Consider the following 18,039-nt stretch of genomic DNA (forward strand, 5'->3'; position numbering starts at 1 on the left):
CACAAGCCGAGCAAATTATGGCTAATGCTAATGCGATCAGAAGCGAGACGTTTCTTTCAAAGAAAAGAAAAATGTTGCGAGTGATTTGGAATTCTTTAAGAGGGAAAAATCGGAAATCAAATATTTTATTTTTAAAATCAATGTTTTTCTCCTCTTGCTCTGGCATATTTTTTTTCCCCATGAGCTTCCATAGCCCTCACTTGCCCCATTCCTTCTATAGCGGAGATCCACAAGCCGAGCAAATTATGGCTAATGCTAATGCGATCAGAAGCGAGACGTTTTTTCCAAAGAAAAGAAAAGTGTTGCGAGTGCTTTAGAATTCTTTAAGGGGGAAAAATCGGAAATCAAATATTTTATTTTTAGGCCATATCCGACTAGGTGACAAAACTTGTGTGTTGGCATTTCAATTTTTTTAATTTGTTTTTTAGTGTGTGTGGCGGGGATACATTTAAAAAGGTGTACAGTATTTTCCTTAGGTCTATCTAGAAGCAAGCCGCGTTTAAACCCATTTTTTTCTATGGACATGATTGTGCAATACAGTGTATTTTTTGCTGCATATTGTGTAACCACAAATGCAAACTTCTAATATGATTTGAGTCAAGGTGTTGGGTTAATACATGTGTCCGAGATGTCAGCTAGTCTGTCTATTAGAGTACAGCTTTGAGTTGTAGCATGATTTTGATACGTTGCAGAGTTGGTCACCACATGGATGTTGAATAATATTTCAAAAATTATGAGACAAAAGGTCAGCACAGTGCCAACCTGAACCAACTGTGCTACTCACTTAAGTAGTATACCTGAGTACAGGTCAAAATGATGAGTGTGCTTTGGGAGGGTTGCACTTACAAAGCATCAAGCACTCTGATTATAGTGAGAGTGTCACCGTCGTCGCCCCTGTTATTTTTGAAGAGCTGTCTGTCTGAAGTGCAGTGCAGAAAGGAATAAATCATAACCCTGAACATCTAAGGTGAGAGTGAATGCACACTGTATCATGTGTGGGAGTAGTGGAGGTTATAAGACGTATTCTTCCATATCCTTACTGAGCAGATACAAGAGTATATGCCTGCAGAAGCCTTGTCAAGTGTGTGCTTTTCATCACATGTCTATGAAAATAATAATGCGGAATTTGTGGATTGTGCGACTGATTACACAGTGCATTTAAACATAAGCATTGAGCAGCGAGGGCCGCGTGCAAAAATATTGATAGATACAGGGACCTTTGATACATTTTGCATATCAAAGATACTAAAAATACAATGGTGGTCAATCAATATGCGCTAAATCCAAACAAAACATCCACATCAGTGTGTTTTAGGTAGCAAAACACATTAGTGTAACACAGGGGCGTCACTAGACCTAATACTGTACTGGGGCACACCTGGGGCACAAATAATTCATGTGAGCGTGCAAAGCGTGCAAGCAAAAACATTTTTAGCACTTATTTATCATAAAAAAATACATAAATAGTGCTTTAAACTATGAAATCATATCAGATTATGTTGTATGGATCTTTCATTAACCACCTGAAATTAACTAATGCATTTGACCTACTTGTGCACTTTTTTACTCCAGACTTCTAAACTGCTACTGGTAAAAGCAAAAAGGAAGAGCAATGAAACTTTTTGAAATATTTATTGCAGTAATCATCTGCAAATTTAACATCTACAAAAGTAAAACAAAAAATAAAGCACCCCTACATGTCTGGGTTCTTTTATATTATTTAATTTCCATTTATGGCAATGTGGCTAATCGTATTTAGGATACAAAAAACTATAAAATATACACAAAACAATAAAGCCACAGTAGTAGAATAAATTAACAACTGTTGTGTGTCTGTTCAGGGAATCATTTTCTGAGAAGTATACTGTAACGTCTTGTTTTCATTTTTGCAAAGTGGTCAATCACTCTGGACGGACATGGAAATATTACAGTAACTGTTATACAGTTGACCAGTGGTTCCCAACTGCTGGGTCGTGACATAAAAGTGGATTGTGTGTCATTTTCAGTGAATCGCAGTCAGATGTGTGCATGAAAAAAAAAAAACTTTAGGGAGAAAAAAATTAAATTGTGGCAACAAAACCAGATAATTTTAGCCATTTTTCTAGTGACTATTAGTGAGTATTTTAGCAAAAGGCAAACCGACTAACAAGTTGGAGGAGGACTCAGGACAGACATGGAAATATATATTTTTTAAACCTAAATGGGGCAACAAAACCCGATATTTTCAGCCATCTTTCTGAAAACAAATACAGAAATGTTCCTATTTTTTCTGGAAACAAAAGCAGATGCTTTAGCTGTAGCCATTTTTCTGGTGACAAAACAAGATTATTTTAGTCAAAGTCACACCGATTAACAAGACAAGTCTACTGTGCTATTTTTCTGTGAAATAAACTTGAATGATTTAAGAATTTGGCTCACGACTTGATGATATGGAAAAATGTTTTTCTTCCTGAAGATAAACCATTTGAGAAGCACTCAACTCACACATGCTTACTCCAGATCATCATTGATGCAGAACCAGCAGACAATAACCAACATTATGTTTCATGTTGATTGGAAATTCCCCGACAGCTCGTACAGCAAATGAATATGTTTGTCTGATACAAGGAATGACGTTAGCTAACTTAGCATCAACTTAAGACAATGATTGTTATAGTGTGTGTTGCATTATAAAGACGACAAGAGTCCTGCTGTGGCTCAGTACCGTGTATTCAGGCTGCATGTAGGAAGTACAACTGAGGTAAACACACGTGACACAGTGATATGTTATAGGTGCGGGCACCGTGGCTGCCACAGGGTGGCGCCGTATGTCAATACAATCACCCTGTAACAATGATGTTGCCTAGCTAGCTAGGACTTCACTTACATCTGTCATTCCTCGCTGCTTCTTCCCTGCTGCGGGCGAATAACTTTCTTAAATCCATCTAGGAGTTACAGTTTGAGTCAAATCAAAATCAAAATATTGTAATTAACAAATTGTTGTTGGCTAACGTCACCTACCTCGCACAGTGATTCGCATCCCCCCCCCCCCCCCCTCTCTCTCTCTCTCTCTCAAATAAAGTCTCAATCCACACGTGAATAAATTACCATATTAAGTAGCCATGTGCTCATTTTTACTGGAGTGAATACAGTAGCAATCAATTACCATACTAGTATGTGCGCTGTCGTCTATGTTATATAGACTTAAAACTCTGAAGCGTTTTTTTTTATTGGTGAAATTTTTACTGGGGCACTGCAGATCAACAGTGGGGCACGTGCCCCAGTGAAATCTGTCTGGCGACGCCCCTGGTGTAACATCTAACGTAACGTAGTGGGAGTGGAGCTGGACACTCGGGCGGTGGTGTCAGAGAGGAGAAGTCTAGCAAGACTCCTAGCCATTATGGCCAATACCTCCCACCCACTACACTCGGACCTTGCGGAGAGAATGAGCACGTTCAGTGGAAGGCTCGGACTCCCTAAATGCAACACGGAACAACACAGGAAGTCCTTCATACCGACAGCCGTCAGACTGTATAATGCATATGTTCCTTTTTGACTGCACTTAAATGTAGAATATATGTAGAATATATTTATACTATTCATATACTATACTATATATATATATATATATATATGTTATATATGTTATTTAGTATCATTATTGTCTTTTGTGAGTGAACTGTGGTGCTTAATTTCCCCCAGGGATCAATAAAGTACTTTCTATTCTATTCTATCTATTCTATCTAATCTAACATCTTTGAAATTTTAAATTTCTTATTATTTTTCGCTCGTTTTTTTCTACCAATTGAAACCTTTTGAAGGGCTTAAACACACTCGAAAACTTATCATATCTTACAAAAATAAGTGCACGTTTATCATGACAGAATGCACGGAAACCGTCAAAGACTATAGAAGTGTCCCAATTCAGGGACACAGCATCTTTCGAAGGATTTGCGAATTTGAAGGCCGCTTACGTCACAAACCTGCGCGGAGGCTTCTCCAAATGCAGCCGACGCCGCGACTATATTTCGTGGCCTCCCAAATACCAAAATGCTTTGCGCGCCTGTGTTCAACCCGGATCATTTTAACGATGGCGGCAAATACAAGCAACGGCACCGGCAGCGGCAGCGAATACACTTTCAAATGTAAGTATTCTACGCAGGCAAGACTGTCCCATTTAACAGCGGGTGACGCATCCTTCGGAGGTGCCTCCGAAGGTCCAGCTTTCTGAGGCTGCGGAGGCCGAAGGATGCAGATCCTTAATTAGGACACAGCCCAAATATTAAGGCGCATCGTTGGCCATTTTGGTTTAAAAGTCCCATGTTTGAGAGAATTGTTGGCCCATTACATTTTTTGTGTGTTTGTGTTAATGTTTTGATGTGAGATGCATTTATTTGGTCTCAGAATGTGTCCCAGAAGGGGACAAATGTTGTTTACATTTTAACCAATATTTGTACCAAATCAATACCGGTCCTTAAAGCCAAACTGGTGCTTAAAAAATACACAAAAAAAAAGCAATGTCTTTTTAGTCTTTTGGGATTTTGTGATATTCAAATTGATCAGACTAGTTATTTAAATACTTCTATTACATAAATTATGTAGATTTTTCAATGGAACATTTTTGACTGTAGGGCTGTGCCGTGTGCAAGTATTTTCCATGATGAGGGTGAGTGCACAGCGTGATAAATGGCTGACTGAATGATTGTTTGAGTATATTGGATTTAGGGTTGTACGGTATACCAGTAATAATGAAGTACTGTGGTACTAATGAATTAAAGACATACTATACAGCTTTTTTTCATGGACATGATGTGCACCGATGATAATGTTGGCATACAAGCCGCGGCACATGTTAGTCAACACATGCACACATTTATGAGCAGAAATAGAGTGAAGACAGAAGAAGAAGTATGGATGTATTTTGGATTTAAAACCAACGATAAAGGTTGTGCTATAAACACTGAAACGCTGCTTTGCATGCAGTGCTTAAAAACATAGCTAGCTAATAGTTGGGTAGTAGCTAACGTCTCTCTGTAGTGTTTTAGCTGCTTCTAAATCACTAATCTTTGCCTCCATGTCGACAAATATACTATGTTTCTAACAAGTATCACCTCTGCAGAATGAGGACAAGCTTAGCATGCTACACTACACACCGTAGAAGGATGCCGCAGTTAACTGCTAACAGCAAGCTAGAACCTTCCTGAATGTGAACCAAAGGGTCTACACAGATATCGATTGTAACGGTATCAAGCACAAGAGCCGTATCTCATCATCGGCGGTGACTCGAAGCTAGTATGACGATCCTCTTGGTAAGGGGGTATCCCTTTATGTAGGATGCCTGTGCGGGACTTTGTTTAATGTGGGGAGATTGGTGCACAGACAGTCACCACACGATCCTTGATGGATCCGGGTAAGGGTCCAGTGGCATGGAGTCCAAGACGACTGGGGACCCGTTTCTGCTGCAGTCTTCATCCGCCATCCCAACCGTTGTGACGCTCCATAGGGTTAGCAATCATCCTCCGCCTGTTCCACCGTTGAGGTCTTGGGTTGTTATTTCCCCATAACTGGGCCCACATGGATGAGGGGGGGCCTTCTTCCTCCATCGCAGCCATTGTGGGAGTTCTTACATCTACGGTCTTCCGCCTGCTCCGCCGTTGAGGTCTTCACTGTATCCCTGGTTAGGGGTCAGTCAAGTACGAGGCCTTTGCCAGGGGCCACCTGGGGTAACAGTAGTAAAGGGGTTTACCTCCTAGTGCTCCAAGAGCCCATAGAGGAGCCTCCACCGCCGGATGCACTTTAACGTCATGCCCAGGACAAAGCAAAACTAGCAGTATCTAGTCGATACTACATTGAGATATTTCATCATCACAATATATTTTTTCCTTTATTTATTTTTATTTTGTGTATAAACTCAACAAATACATCTCTGGACACATGAGGACTTTAAATAAGACCAATGTATGACCCTGTAACAACTTAGTATCGGATGGATCTCCAAATTTGCAAAAAATCCCCCAAAGCATCCAAACAACAGAAGAATAAGTGATTATTACTTTTTACCAGAAGTGTAGATAGAACATATTCAAACAGAAAATAACCAGATTTTAAAAGTAAATGAACAAGTATATTATAATCCATCCATTTTCTACCACTTGTACCTAATTTTTTGTCAAAACAATAGAATGATAAATGACACAATATGTTACTGCATACTTGAGCAGCCAAATTGGAAGCCTTAGTTAGCTTAATTTCTACTAAAATGATTGCACTGTTGTATGAATTATATGTATATAGGGCATTTCTCTAGTGACTCAAAGCGCTTTACATAGTGAAACCCAATATTTGAACTACATTTAAGCCAGTGTGGGGGGCACTGGGAGCAAGTGGACAAAGTGTCTTGCCCAAGGGCACAATGGGTGAGTCGGATGGCTGAAGCGGGGATCAAACCTGGAATCCTCAAGTTGCTGGCACAGCCACTTTACCAACAGAGCTCTGCCGCCCCAGTCTAGTATGGCCACTCTATTATTTGATTTCAGAGTTGTTCTTTGATGGCAATTAGAAAAACACATTTTTAACGTATCATCAGGTGTTTTGTTTGTTATAAAGCCAATAATGTCATTCTTTGTGATCCCCTATTTTTAGAAAAGTATGGAAACATATTGGTACCAATACCAAAATATTGGTATTGGGACAACCCTGGTTTGATTTAATGTGAACAATTTCAATGTGACATTGTGACCCGTTTATCCATTTTTCATTGTTCTAATGTGAGGAGGCAAAATGTATTGGAGGAATGTGAAGCTCGTGGACATGAGGAAAAAAACATGTATTTGTCGCAGCATCATCTGAAGCAGGGGTAGGGAACCAATGGCTCTCGAGCCAGATGTGGCTCTTTTGATGACTGCATCTGGCTCTCAGATAAATCTTAGCTGACATTGCTTAACACGATAAGTAATGAATAATTCCGCTGATAATCACAGTGTTAAAAGTAACGTTCAAAATATAAAACATCGTCCTGCATTTTAATCCATCCATCCGTTTCCTACCGCACCTGTTCAAGAAGTCGCGCTAATGGTAAGAAGAATTCCTTCACAATTGCTTAGCTTCAGAATAACAATGTTGTTAAAAAGAATAAGAGTCTTATTATACTCCAAAAATGTTGGTCTTTATAAGTGCACGCATTTAGTTGAATTCAGTGTTAAAAAGAATGATATGGCTCTCACGAAAATACATTTTAAAATATTTGGCTTTCATGGCTCTCTCAGCCACAAAGGTTCCCGACCCCTGATATAAAGCGTGGGGGAAAAAAAGTGGTGGCTTATCATCTGAAAATACATTACGTAAAACATTGAAAGATAATAAATAAAAGCCACAACACATTGTTAGAAGTATTTCAGAAATACAGAACACAAAAAAATTGCACGAAACAACTTGCTTGCCAATATTTATAAGCCCATGGGTTCGTGAATGCAACCTCACTCGGCATAAGAGTCATTGGTGCATAAAAAGGAAGTGCTGTTGCTGTGTCTACATGGCTAGCTCTGTGGCACCATCAGTGCTATGAGGGATGCCGTTTTAACGTGTAAAGTTTAAAAAAGAGCATAATTAACGTGACATTGCTTGTACACTACCACCTTCAAGCACTTGTTGCAGGTGGCTGAGTCGGCATTACACTTAACATCATAATAAGGCATCGATAGATACCGTATTTTTCGGACTACAAGGCGCACCTAAAATCCTTTCATTTTCTCAAAAATCGACAGTGGGCCTTATAACCTGGTGCGCCTAACGTACGGCATAATTCTGGTTGTGCTTACTGACTTCGAAGCAATTTTATTTAGTACATGGTGAAATGATAAGTGTGACCAGTAGATGGCAGTGATACATCAGAGATACGTGTAGACTGAAATATGATGGCAGTCACACATAGGAGGTAAGTGTAGACTTAAATATGACTCAAGTAAACAACACTTAAACTTTAAATGTTCCATTGAAAATATAGACCATTACACACGGCGCTCAAAAATCTGTCAAACTGTTTTTAGTACGATTTTGGTAAGTTATAAAGCCGCACTGCTTGATTGATTAGTTTAGTTTAGTTTCAAATGTATTCACAATACCATATAACAATTACAATTGTAGTGAATATCATCATTTAAAAATGTTGGTACGTAAAAGGGTCCCCCAAATAAGATAGTAAAAGCTTTTGACAGGGGGTCCAGAGGACAGTATATACATGGAATGATGAAACATGGTAGCAGACACAACAACAACAACAAAAACAACAACGCTATATGATAAACACAAGATAATAGTTCTAAAGCAAGCATGCACATACATATATACATACATTCATTCATTCAACCATGCAAAACCCAACAGTAGTCTACCCCACATGAGGCATTAAAGATTGTCGGCACATTAAACATGCGAGTATTATTATGGTGTGTGTATAAGGACCGGAATATGGCACCGATTAGCAGACATATTATCTGGTGTTTTGTTTCGCAATATTATGCAAAACCAACATTTCTTACCTTCTGGTACCTGTTGATATGTGTATGGGATCTGCATAAGTCCTAAAATGTGCGCGCGTCCGCAATTGTAGTCCGTGATGATGCCATAGTAATAAGGTTCTTCTTTTTCACTCTCATTTTGTTATGTCGCATTCATCTTCGGCTGTTTGCCATTTCTAATATAAAGTAAGGTAAAGTTCTTACTTATATCTGTCAGTAGACTAGCTGTCAAAGCGCGAAAAACTGTAGTGGGTATACATAATTCACGGATGGAACTTTAGTTAAAGGGTTCCGGTCGGACGGTTTTTCACGGGACACATTTCCAGCGTTGATGTTGCATTATTGAGCCACGGATGAGAAGATTCTGCTCCGTTGTTGATTTGAGTGAAGTATGAATGTCATTAAAACAGTTAGCTCTATCTTTATAGACTTCTTCCACTCTCGTCCTTGCACGCTACACCGCTACAACAAAGGTGACGGGCAGATGACGCTGTCAAAGTGGAGCCACATAAATGAGACTGCCCACAAAACGGCGCATCCTGTATAGACGCTCAGAAAGCGATTTGAAAATGATCTGTAAAGTATAATATGCAACATTTTCACCAAAGAACCACCATCACATGTTATGTAGACCACAAGGAAGTGTTTTACATTTAGAAAAAAATCATAATGTGACCCCTTTAATGCACTTTATAATCCGGTCTGCCTTTTGTATGAAAAAAGACCTAAATAGACCCATTCATCCGCAGTGCGCTTTATAAGCCGGTGCGCCCTATGTTCCGAAAAATATGTTACCTCTTTTTCATTGTGTGTACCATCATGGAACCCATCCCCTATTTCCAGGCCGATAAAATATTGACTTGTTTATATCCATCCATCCATTTCCTACCGCTTATTCCCTTTTTTTTTTTTGGGGTCGCGGGGGGAGCTGGCGCAGGTGGCGACTTGTCCAGGGTGTACCCCGCCTTCCGCCCGATTGTAGCTGAGATAGGCGCCAGCTCCCCCCGCGACTTGTTTATATGAGTATTGCAAACATTCTGTTACATCTCCAATACAAGACGTGCTTAAATTCCAGGAATGTTATATTTCATTTACTTATTTCATAACTTATCTGCAAATATGCATAAATGTTCGGCTAATGGTATGACATCAAATCATTCGTCAAATCTAGAGCCCCCAGGTAACACATATCTATTGTTGTTTTTGTGAGTTGTTTATGTCTACTTTAAAAAAAAAGTACTTTTTTTCAAAGATAATCAACTTTAACACATTGGTATGAATTTAATGTTCTCATTCAGCTACATGACATGGGTAGAATAAATATGTACATTTAAATGAGTGAGTAATCATCTTGCAGGGATAGTCAGGAGTATGACCAGACATCCAAGTCCCTCTACAAGCAGGAGAATGAACCGATGAGAAAACCGGACTGATGGAAGGTGATTTACGCTCCTGACATTTTTAACCAAATTACCCAGGATCCCTTGCGGTGCGATTACTGTGACACAGAGTGCATGAGTGTATCATTTCTCTTCTCTCCCTACCCACACAGAGCTCAAAGAAAGGATTTGGACTCAATAAGTATGATATAAAATGAGAAAGATTGATTTTTTTTCCCCCCCCAGCCTTTCTACGATGTTATGCTGCCAGAATTCCTGACAGCTCCCCTGCTTTAAAGAAAACTACAAGAACAAGGTATATGACTGCACATTATACAGTATATACTTTTCAATTTAAATGGGTGAACTTTGAAGTATTTGCAAACCCTGTATGCATGACCTACACATTAATGTTCAACTGTTGAACTGACATGACTAAAATGAAGGAATGTGAAAGAAAAAATAAAGTCAATATAATTAAATGTATTTTTAAAGTACATCCTCATAGACATACCTAAATTGGTCAGATCCAGTCCAGCGGCTGTTGCCAAAATCCCTTATATTTAAAAACCAGGAGGGTGTGCCTTGGCAAGGATGATTTCACCCTATCGTAGTGAGAAAAAACAACTGTTTGGATGCAAACAAGTCAACTGTCAAAGCCAACGTCAGTTGTTGAAGTGTATTTTCCACCCGTTAGCATTAAGTTATTGGGTGTCAGAACGATGGCTGTGGACCGACTACTACCAGTCCAAAATAGTCAGAATTCCCCACGTAGGCATTCCATTTAGTTGTAAACAAATGGCACAAATGGCCTTCTGGTCATCTTCTGTTATTTGTTGAAGGCTAAATTGCAGAGTCTTTTAGGAATGGTTGAAAGGACAGTGTTGTATGTGGGAGACAGGTGGTGTCACAGACCACCTCCTCTCTTCAGGGATGGTTTTTCAACCTCGACATAGATGGCTTCCCTCACTCCTCTTTTGTACTGTCCGTCCTCCCTGTCCAGAATCTGTACATTTTTCTTCTCAAAGGAGTGCTGTTCCTCCCTGAGGTGCACATAGACCGCTGAGTCTTAGCCTGAATGGTTTGCCCGTCTATGCTGTGGCATGCGTCGGCTTAGTGGTTGTTTTGTTTCCCTAATATATGAATCAGTGCATTCATCAGTACACTGGATAGCCTATACCAGATTGTTTTTTGGGTGTGGGGTCTCCAGTCTTCAGGATGCACTAGGCTCTGTCTCAGGGTGTTGCCTGGTTTGCGTCCTGGGATGTTGTGTTGGTTAAAAATTCTTCTGTGTTTCTCAGATAGACCTGATACATATGGAATGACAATATTTTTGTGTCTGTCACCTTTTTCCCCCCCATTCACTCTTATGATGAATGCATTCTTCAGGCCAGGACTCGGCCGTCTACCTGCACCTCAGGGAGAAACAACACTACTTTTAGAACAGAAATGTACAGATTCTGGACAGGGAGGATGGATGGCACAAAAGAGCAGTGAGGGAAACCATCTATGTCAAGGTTGAAAAACCATCCCTGAACAGAGGAGGTGGTCTGCAACACCACCTGTCTCCCACATGTCTCCCATCCTTTCAACCATTCCTAAAACACTCTGCAATTTAGCCTCCAATAAATATCAGGAGATAGAAAAATTCTGGTCACAGAAGGTGACCAGAATGACATTTTATGCTATTTGTTTACAACTGAATAAAATGCTTATGCGGAGGATAATTCCAAATAGTTTGGACTGTTAGTAGTCAATTCACAGAGATCGTTCTGCCACACAATACCTCAATGCTGACGAGGGGAATTTCCACTTCAACAACTGTTGTTGGCTTTGACAGTTAGAATTCCTCGTGGGCATTAAAACAGTTTTTCTCCCTACGATAGGGCGAAATCATCCATGCCCAGGCACACCCTTCTTGTTTTGGAGGATAGATATTTGGGGTTTTGGTACCAGTCTCTAGACTAAATTTGACCAAGTCTATGAGCATAAATTGATAAAGCCTATTCAGATGAGTGGCGAAACATCTTGTAAGACAAACCAAACAGTCCAGTTGCGATCGATTGAACGCCCTGAGATGACAATGACCTGGATCAATGAGAACATTCACAGACCTATTTTTTAAGAAGTTCACGGGAGTTTTCAACATTTCTTGGGTTTGCCATGTGACTGGATGCTTGAGGGGCAGCGGGATGTGTGGGGAGTGCTGGGCACTGGACTTTTGGACATGTGCAGCCGGGGTTGGGGTTTGGATTCGGATTCACCCGTGTTTGCGGGGGTGCGCTCCATTCCGTCCTGACAGTTCGCCTTGAGATCCAATGAGTAAAAAACTTTTTAAGTGGTGTATGCTGAACACAATAAATGAACAACATTTGATTCGTATTGCTTTGAGAATTAACAAGCTCTGCTTCTTCCTACTGCTTTTCGGACATGTTGAAATGAAAACTGTCAACAATTGTAATGTGGTATGCATGTGTGGAAAAAAATGAACTGAATTAAAAAGTTTTGATCTTGCAAGATGTTCTCACACCCCTAGTAAATTAGAATCAGAAAATGACTCCAAAATAAAATCTTTTGACTTGAGTCTTGTATTTTGATTCAACTTTATGTAAACATAAAATGTTTGGAAAGTTTAGTTTGATCCACTAATTCCAAGACAAAATAAAACGAGATTAAGTAAATAAGTTGTACTTGTACAGCGCTTTTCTACCCTTTTTTACGGAGCCCAAAGCGCTTTAACAGTATTTCCACATTCGCCTATTCATACACACATTCACACACTGACGGTGGGAGCTGCCATGCAAGGCGCTCACTAAGACCCATCAGGAGCAAAGGTGAAGTGTCTTGCCCAAGGACACAACGGACGTGACTAGGATGGTAGAAGGTGGGGATTGAACTAGTAACCCTCAGATTAGTGGCACAGCCACTCTACCAACTTCACCACGCCGGGCTAGGGCTAGGTTTACACAAAAGGGGACCGTTCTGCACGTTTAGGGCCTGATCTCAAAATTGCCAAACCTTGAGACCTCCGAATTCGGGAGATTGGGGTTGGGGCGGGGTTAAGGGGTGAGGAGTATATTTATAGTTACAATTCACTGAAATTCAAGTATTTCAAATACTTAAATTTTAGTGTTCATTTACAAATAATTTATACATATACACACACATTACACTTCTCTCTACTCATTGTTGTATTTGAAAGTGCAATGCTTTGCAGCCAGTAGCAAAGCCTTTGATGGAGCATAGGTATGGGCAGCATCTGTCACATTTAATTTGCAGGAAAGGAGTGAGTTCAGGGTTGTATTGTCCATCCTTGTTCTATTCTCTGTCACTATCTTTTTTTACCACTTGCCGTAGTTTTGAAGCAATGCATGATGGAAATCCAGATGTTGTGTGTCAGTATATCGACATGCCGGCTGGAATAAACACACGCTGAGAAATAGCTCCGTGCCTGCCTACTTTATGGGTTATAGATAAACCTATGGATAACGGAGACATATATAATAGTCTCCTTCTTTTTGTGTGTGCAGCTGCGCACTGATGTCCAAAAGCCGTAGATGTTTTAAGGCAGTGGTCTCCAACCTTTTTTTATCCGCGGACCGTTCAACGCTTAATAATTTGTCCCGCGGCCCGGGGGAGGGTGGGGGGTCCTTTTTTTTTTTTTTTTTTTTCTTTTTCATGAAAAAGGGACGTTTTTGTCATGAATAAGGAGGTTTTTGTGGTTGGTGCACTAATTGTAAGTGTATATTGTGTTTTTTATGTTGATTTAATTAAAAAAAATATATACTTTTTTTATTTTATTTTTTTTTTATTTCAGCGGCCCGGTGGTTTGGGACCACCGTTTTAAGGGACGGCGTGGCGAATTTGGTAGAGTGGCTGTGCCAGTACTCTGAGGGTTACTGGTTCAATCCCCACCTTTTACCATCCTAGTCACGTCCGTTGTGTCCTTGGGCAAGACACTTCACCCTTGCTCCTGATGGGTCCTGGTGAGCGCCTTGCATGGCAGCTCCCACCATCAGTGTGTGAATGTGTGTGTGAATGGGCGAATGTGGAAATACTGTCAAAGCGCTTTGGGCTCCTTAAAAAGGGGTAGAAAAGCGCTATACAAGTACAACCCATTTACCAATTACCATAACGTGACTGGGCCAGCACGCTGTTTATATGGAGGAAAATTGGACGTGACGACAGGCTGTCCTCATTAAGGTCCGGCTGGAAATCGGAAGAAATTCAGGACAATGGTTGTCCCGGGAGATATTCGGGAGTCTCCCAGAAAATTCGGGAAGGTTGGCAAGTATGCCTGATCTACTATTAGTTTGCGTGTATTAAAATAAGTGCAAATTTAATAGCCCACGCAAAGCTGATTTAATAAACTTGTGAAATAAGGCACGTAATCAATTTAGAGTGTCTGTCCTCATTAAAAGGCAGAATATATGCTGATCATCATAACGCTCACAATACTGGTAGGAGAAAATGCAAACATGAGTATTAAGCACACGCAGTGTGATTTATCAATTCTGAAACTGTTCTGCGGCCACAGTTTTGCGTCTTTATATAAAGCGTCAAGAAAGGACGAGCAAACTGTGCAGAAATATGGAGTATGGACTTTTTTTTTTTCCTCAGGGAACTCTCCTGAAGAAATCAATACACATCTGCAGTCCCCTCCAAGGTTTGTCATTGTAGCCCATTGGGTTGAGTTGTTCCTTTCCTGATGTGGGATCTGAGCCGAGGATGTTGTGGCTTGTGCAGTCCTTTGAGACACTTGTGATTTAGGGCTATATAAATAAACTTTGATTGCTTGAGATAGTTGTGTGAAAGGAGGCGCTTGCGCAGCAGCTTGTCCTATGCTTCTCAACATACATAGACTTTCAAAAATTGTCTAATAAATAATATAACTTTATAGCTGTTGGGTGACTTAAATGGTTGATTAAAACAAATTCAGATTACGTGTTTTAATGATTCAAATTTTTTCTTATACACTTTATATGCAAATATGCATGTCCTTGCGTTTGAAGGGAACGTTTGACGCTAGTGCCTGCCTTTCACACGAAATGGACTTTCAGCATGCTAGAAATTGGGTTCTATTGAGGACTGCTTCTAAAATGCCCAGAAATAGTGGTATATGTCTGCTGCATGTTTACAAACACCACAGTTAAGGAGCATTACATGGATGTGCAGTAAATGAGTGTTTCCATGGTAAAAGTCACATAGCACTCACAAAAATCTAACTCAAATCGGGTGATCTGCACCAGTTATCAACTGTACACGCACTCTTAGTAGATCACACGTTCACACATTCACGAATATAGTGGTACACCATTTTGCACACATCGTTTAGCGTATATAACATAGTCCTTTGTCCTTTTATCAGGACACATCCATAAACACATCCATGTAAACCCCACACTGCTACAGAAAGGTACAAATCAACATCAATATTTTCACAGTAAAGTCATGTGTTTTCTACATATTATAACCGAAGTAATGTAAGTTATCTGCTGTTTCTTGTTTTGCAGGAATCCCTTGCATTTACTCATGTGAATAAACTATTTTTGATTTTACAGTACTTCAGTCTTGCTATTTAACAATGGATTGCCATAGTTTTAAATATTGAATACTTCGCCTGTAAATGGACAAAGACAAGTGGCTGCCACAAAAACAATATGTCGCCTTTTGTGGGGAGATGGGGTCTTGCAGTACATCAAACATGTTTTTTTTTCCAGTTTGAAATGACACCACAGTAATGTGAATGCCACTGCAGCCTGGAAAAAATGCTGGCGTGGTGCAAACCAGCTGTACCAGCTGTAGCCAATGCCGTAACAAATGCCATTAGTGTTTGTGGAGAGGGGCGTGTTCCGCGCGTCCCCTGCGGGCGGGGTGTGTGCAGGGGCCGGCCATGAAGCAGCCAACAGGTGAGTGGATACCTCAGCTGGAACGAGTGATCTAATCACCTGTTCCCTTTATTAGCAGCGCTGGAGACCATGAAATAGAGAGAGGCATGAGGACGCAGGAGGACGCAGGAGGACGCAGGACAGACGCACAGAGACGAACAAGGGACAGCTGAAAAGCTTGAAAGACGGACAATTGTGTAAAGTAAAAGATGTACTAAAGACTGTGTCAAACCTGAGAAGCTGAACAGACGGACAATTGTGTAAAGTAAAAGATGTATTAAATACTGTGTCAAACCTGTATCCTGAGCTGTGTGATACTGTGGTCAGAAGAAGACGAGACGCAGGAAACCTCCACAGTGTTTTTATAGCAAAGCATTTAAGGCCCTGTTCAGTTGTTGTCATGTCTGTTGATCGTGTTTTTGTTTGGCCATGTGCTGTTTGTTTTTAGGACTTCATTAGTTCCTGTTTTTTCACTCCATTGTTTTGTTTCCATGCCAACCCATTAGTTTTCACCTGTCCCCATGTCACGCACCTGTTTCAAATCACCACAGTATTATTTAAACCACAGTTGGCAGGTAGTCAGCATGGCGACATCACCATCTACTCACCCTCTATCACCTTCTACAAACCGATGCTATCCATACCAAGGATCCATGTCCCTTGTCTCGGTCACAGTAAGTGTTTTCGTTATCCATGCCATAGTGCAAGTTTTTGTTTTATGTTCATAGTTTTGCCTTAGTGCAAGTTTTGTTTTCATAGTCAAGTTTTGTACCTCCATTGTGAGCGCCTTTCGTTTTTTCCTTTTTTGAAGGTAATCGAGGGTGATAGAAGGGGAGTCGATGGTGATGTCGCCACGCTGACTACCTGGCAACTGTGGCTTAAATAATACTGTGGGGATTTGAAACAGGTGCGTGACATGGGGACAGGTGAAAAATAATGGGTTGGCATGGAAACAAAACAATGGAGTGAAAAAACAGGAACTAATGGAGTCCAAAAAAAACCAAACAGCACATGGCCAAACAATAACATGATCAACAGACATGACAGTTGTTGAGATTGCAGGGTTTAAACACATCCTATAAGAAATTGAAGTTCCTTTTTGGTGCCCACTTCAACCATGAAATAAAAACATCCCTTATGAATGAAATTAAATGTAACTTTAATTGACTAAAAATAAGATAATTTACACTGTTCATGTGATGACCGGGTTGCATGGTGATGCGGGGTTCGTTCTCCCGGGATGCAGACGGACTTCGGACACAGCGTGCAGGTAGGAAATGATTTATTTTAGAAATAAATCAGACCGGAACAACCAAAAAACATGCTCATAGCACGGAAGGCAAAAACCAAAGGGGCTAGCGTGTTAGCTAGCAAGCAAAGACCCTAGGGTGGAAGCTAGCTGGAATCCAAAACTGTCGTCGACTGTTGCATGAAACAAATTAGGAAGCCAGACCAAGTGAGGTCAGGGCAAAGACTAAATAGCTCTCTGATTAGGGCCCAGGCAACAGGTGAGCATCCCAACCACTAACCAGAGGCAGGTGAATGTAATCTGCCGTCATGGCAACTGAAACACACAAACTCAAAAGGTGCTGAAAACACAAGTGAATCGAAACGTAAACAGACTATGATTCGGGCAGCGGATCATAACAATTTAAACTGTTCTGGAATTGTTGTAATTTCCGAAGAAGAACCTTTGTAAACAATTATACCAGGCCTCACTAATCAGTAGCTGCTGAGTTACCAGTACACTGTAAAAAAAAATAATCCTTTTTTATGGTTAATTTACTCTAAATTTCTACTGTCATTTTTAATTTTTTTTTAAATAGGTTATACAACTGTAGAATTTAAGAAATTATCTGTAAATAAACAAACCGCCTGTTATTTTAAGTAATATACCAGTATTGACGAACTATTTATATTTACATTTTTTTTACAGAAAAATACCATATTACCATATATCATTTTCTGTTTTCTCAAATTACTTTCAAATTCATGTAAAATTACGGTAATTAACTATCATTTAATATATAGCTTGTTATATAAAAGTCTATGTCCATACTAACAATCTAATAGTTTTATATGTAATTTTAAGAAAAATCTTATTTTTTTAATGTTTATGTGTATTTTTATATTCAAGTTGAAAAATGTTTATAGCCTGTCATATAAAGGTATATGCTCATACTAAAAGTTTGAAATTACTTTTTGTAATATGACGCATACTGACGACTGCAAGACATTCTTGAATCCAGCCAACAACCATACAAGTCAATCTGACGG

General features: G+C 40.0%; 1 long non-coding RNA gene across 1 annotated transcript in view; it reads left to right on the forward strand.

The window, feature by feature from the left end:
• The window catches only part of LOC133555706 (uncharacterized), a 58,825-nt gene extending 42,761 nt beyond the window's left edge, over window positions 1–16,064 (forward strand). Inside the window, exons 2-4 of the long non-coding RNA XR_009807383.1 lie at window positions 9,853–9,934; window positions 10,121–10,190; window positions 14,495–16,064. This is a non-coding gene — a long non-coding RNA (uncharacterized LOC133555706). The remainder of the gene's footprint in view (window positions 1–9,852; window positions 9,935–10,120; window positions 10,191–14,494) is intronic.
• The last annotated feature ends 1,975 nt before the right edge of the window (window positions 16,065–18,039 follow it).

Source organism: Nerophis ophidion, linkage group LG07, assembly GCF_033978795.1.
Source record: "Nerophis ophidion isolate RoL-2023_Sa linkage group LG07, RoL_Noph_v1.0, whole genome shotgun sequence".
In the NCBI taxonomy this organism is placed as follows: domain Eukaryota; kingdom Metazoa; phylum Chordata; class Actinopteri; order Syngnathiformes; family Syngnathidae; genus Nerophis; species Nerophis ophidion.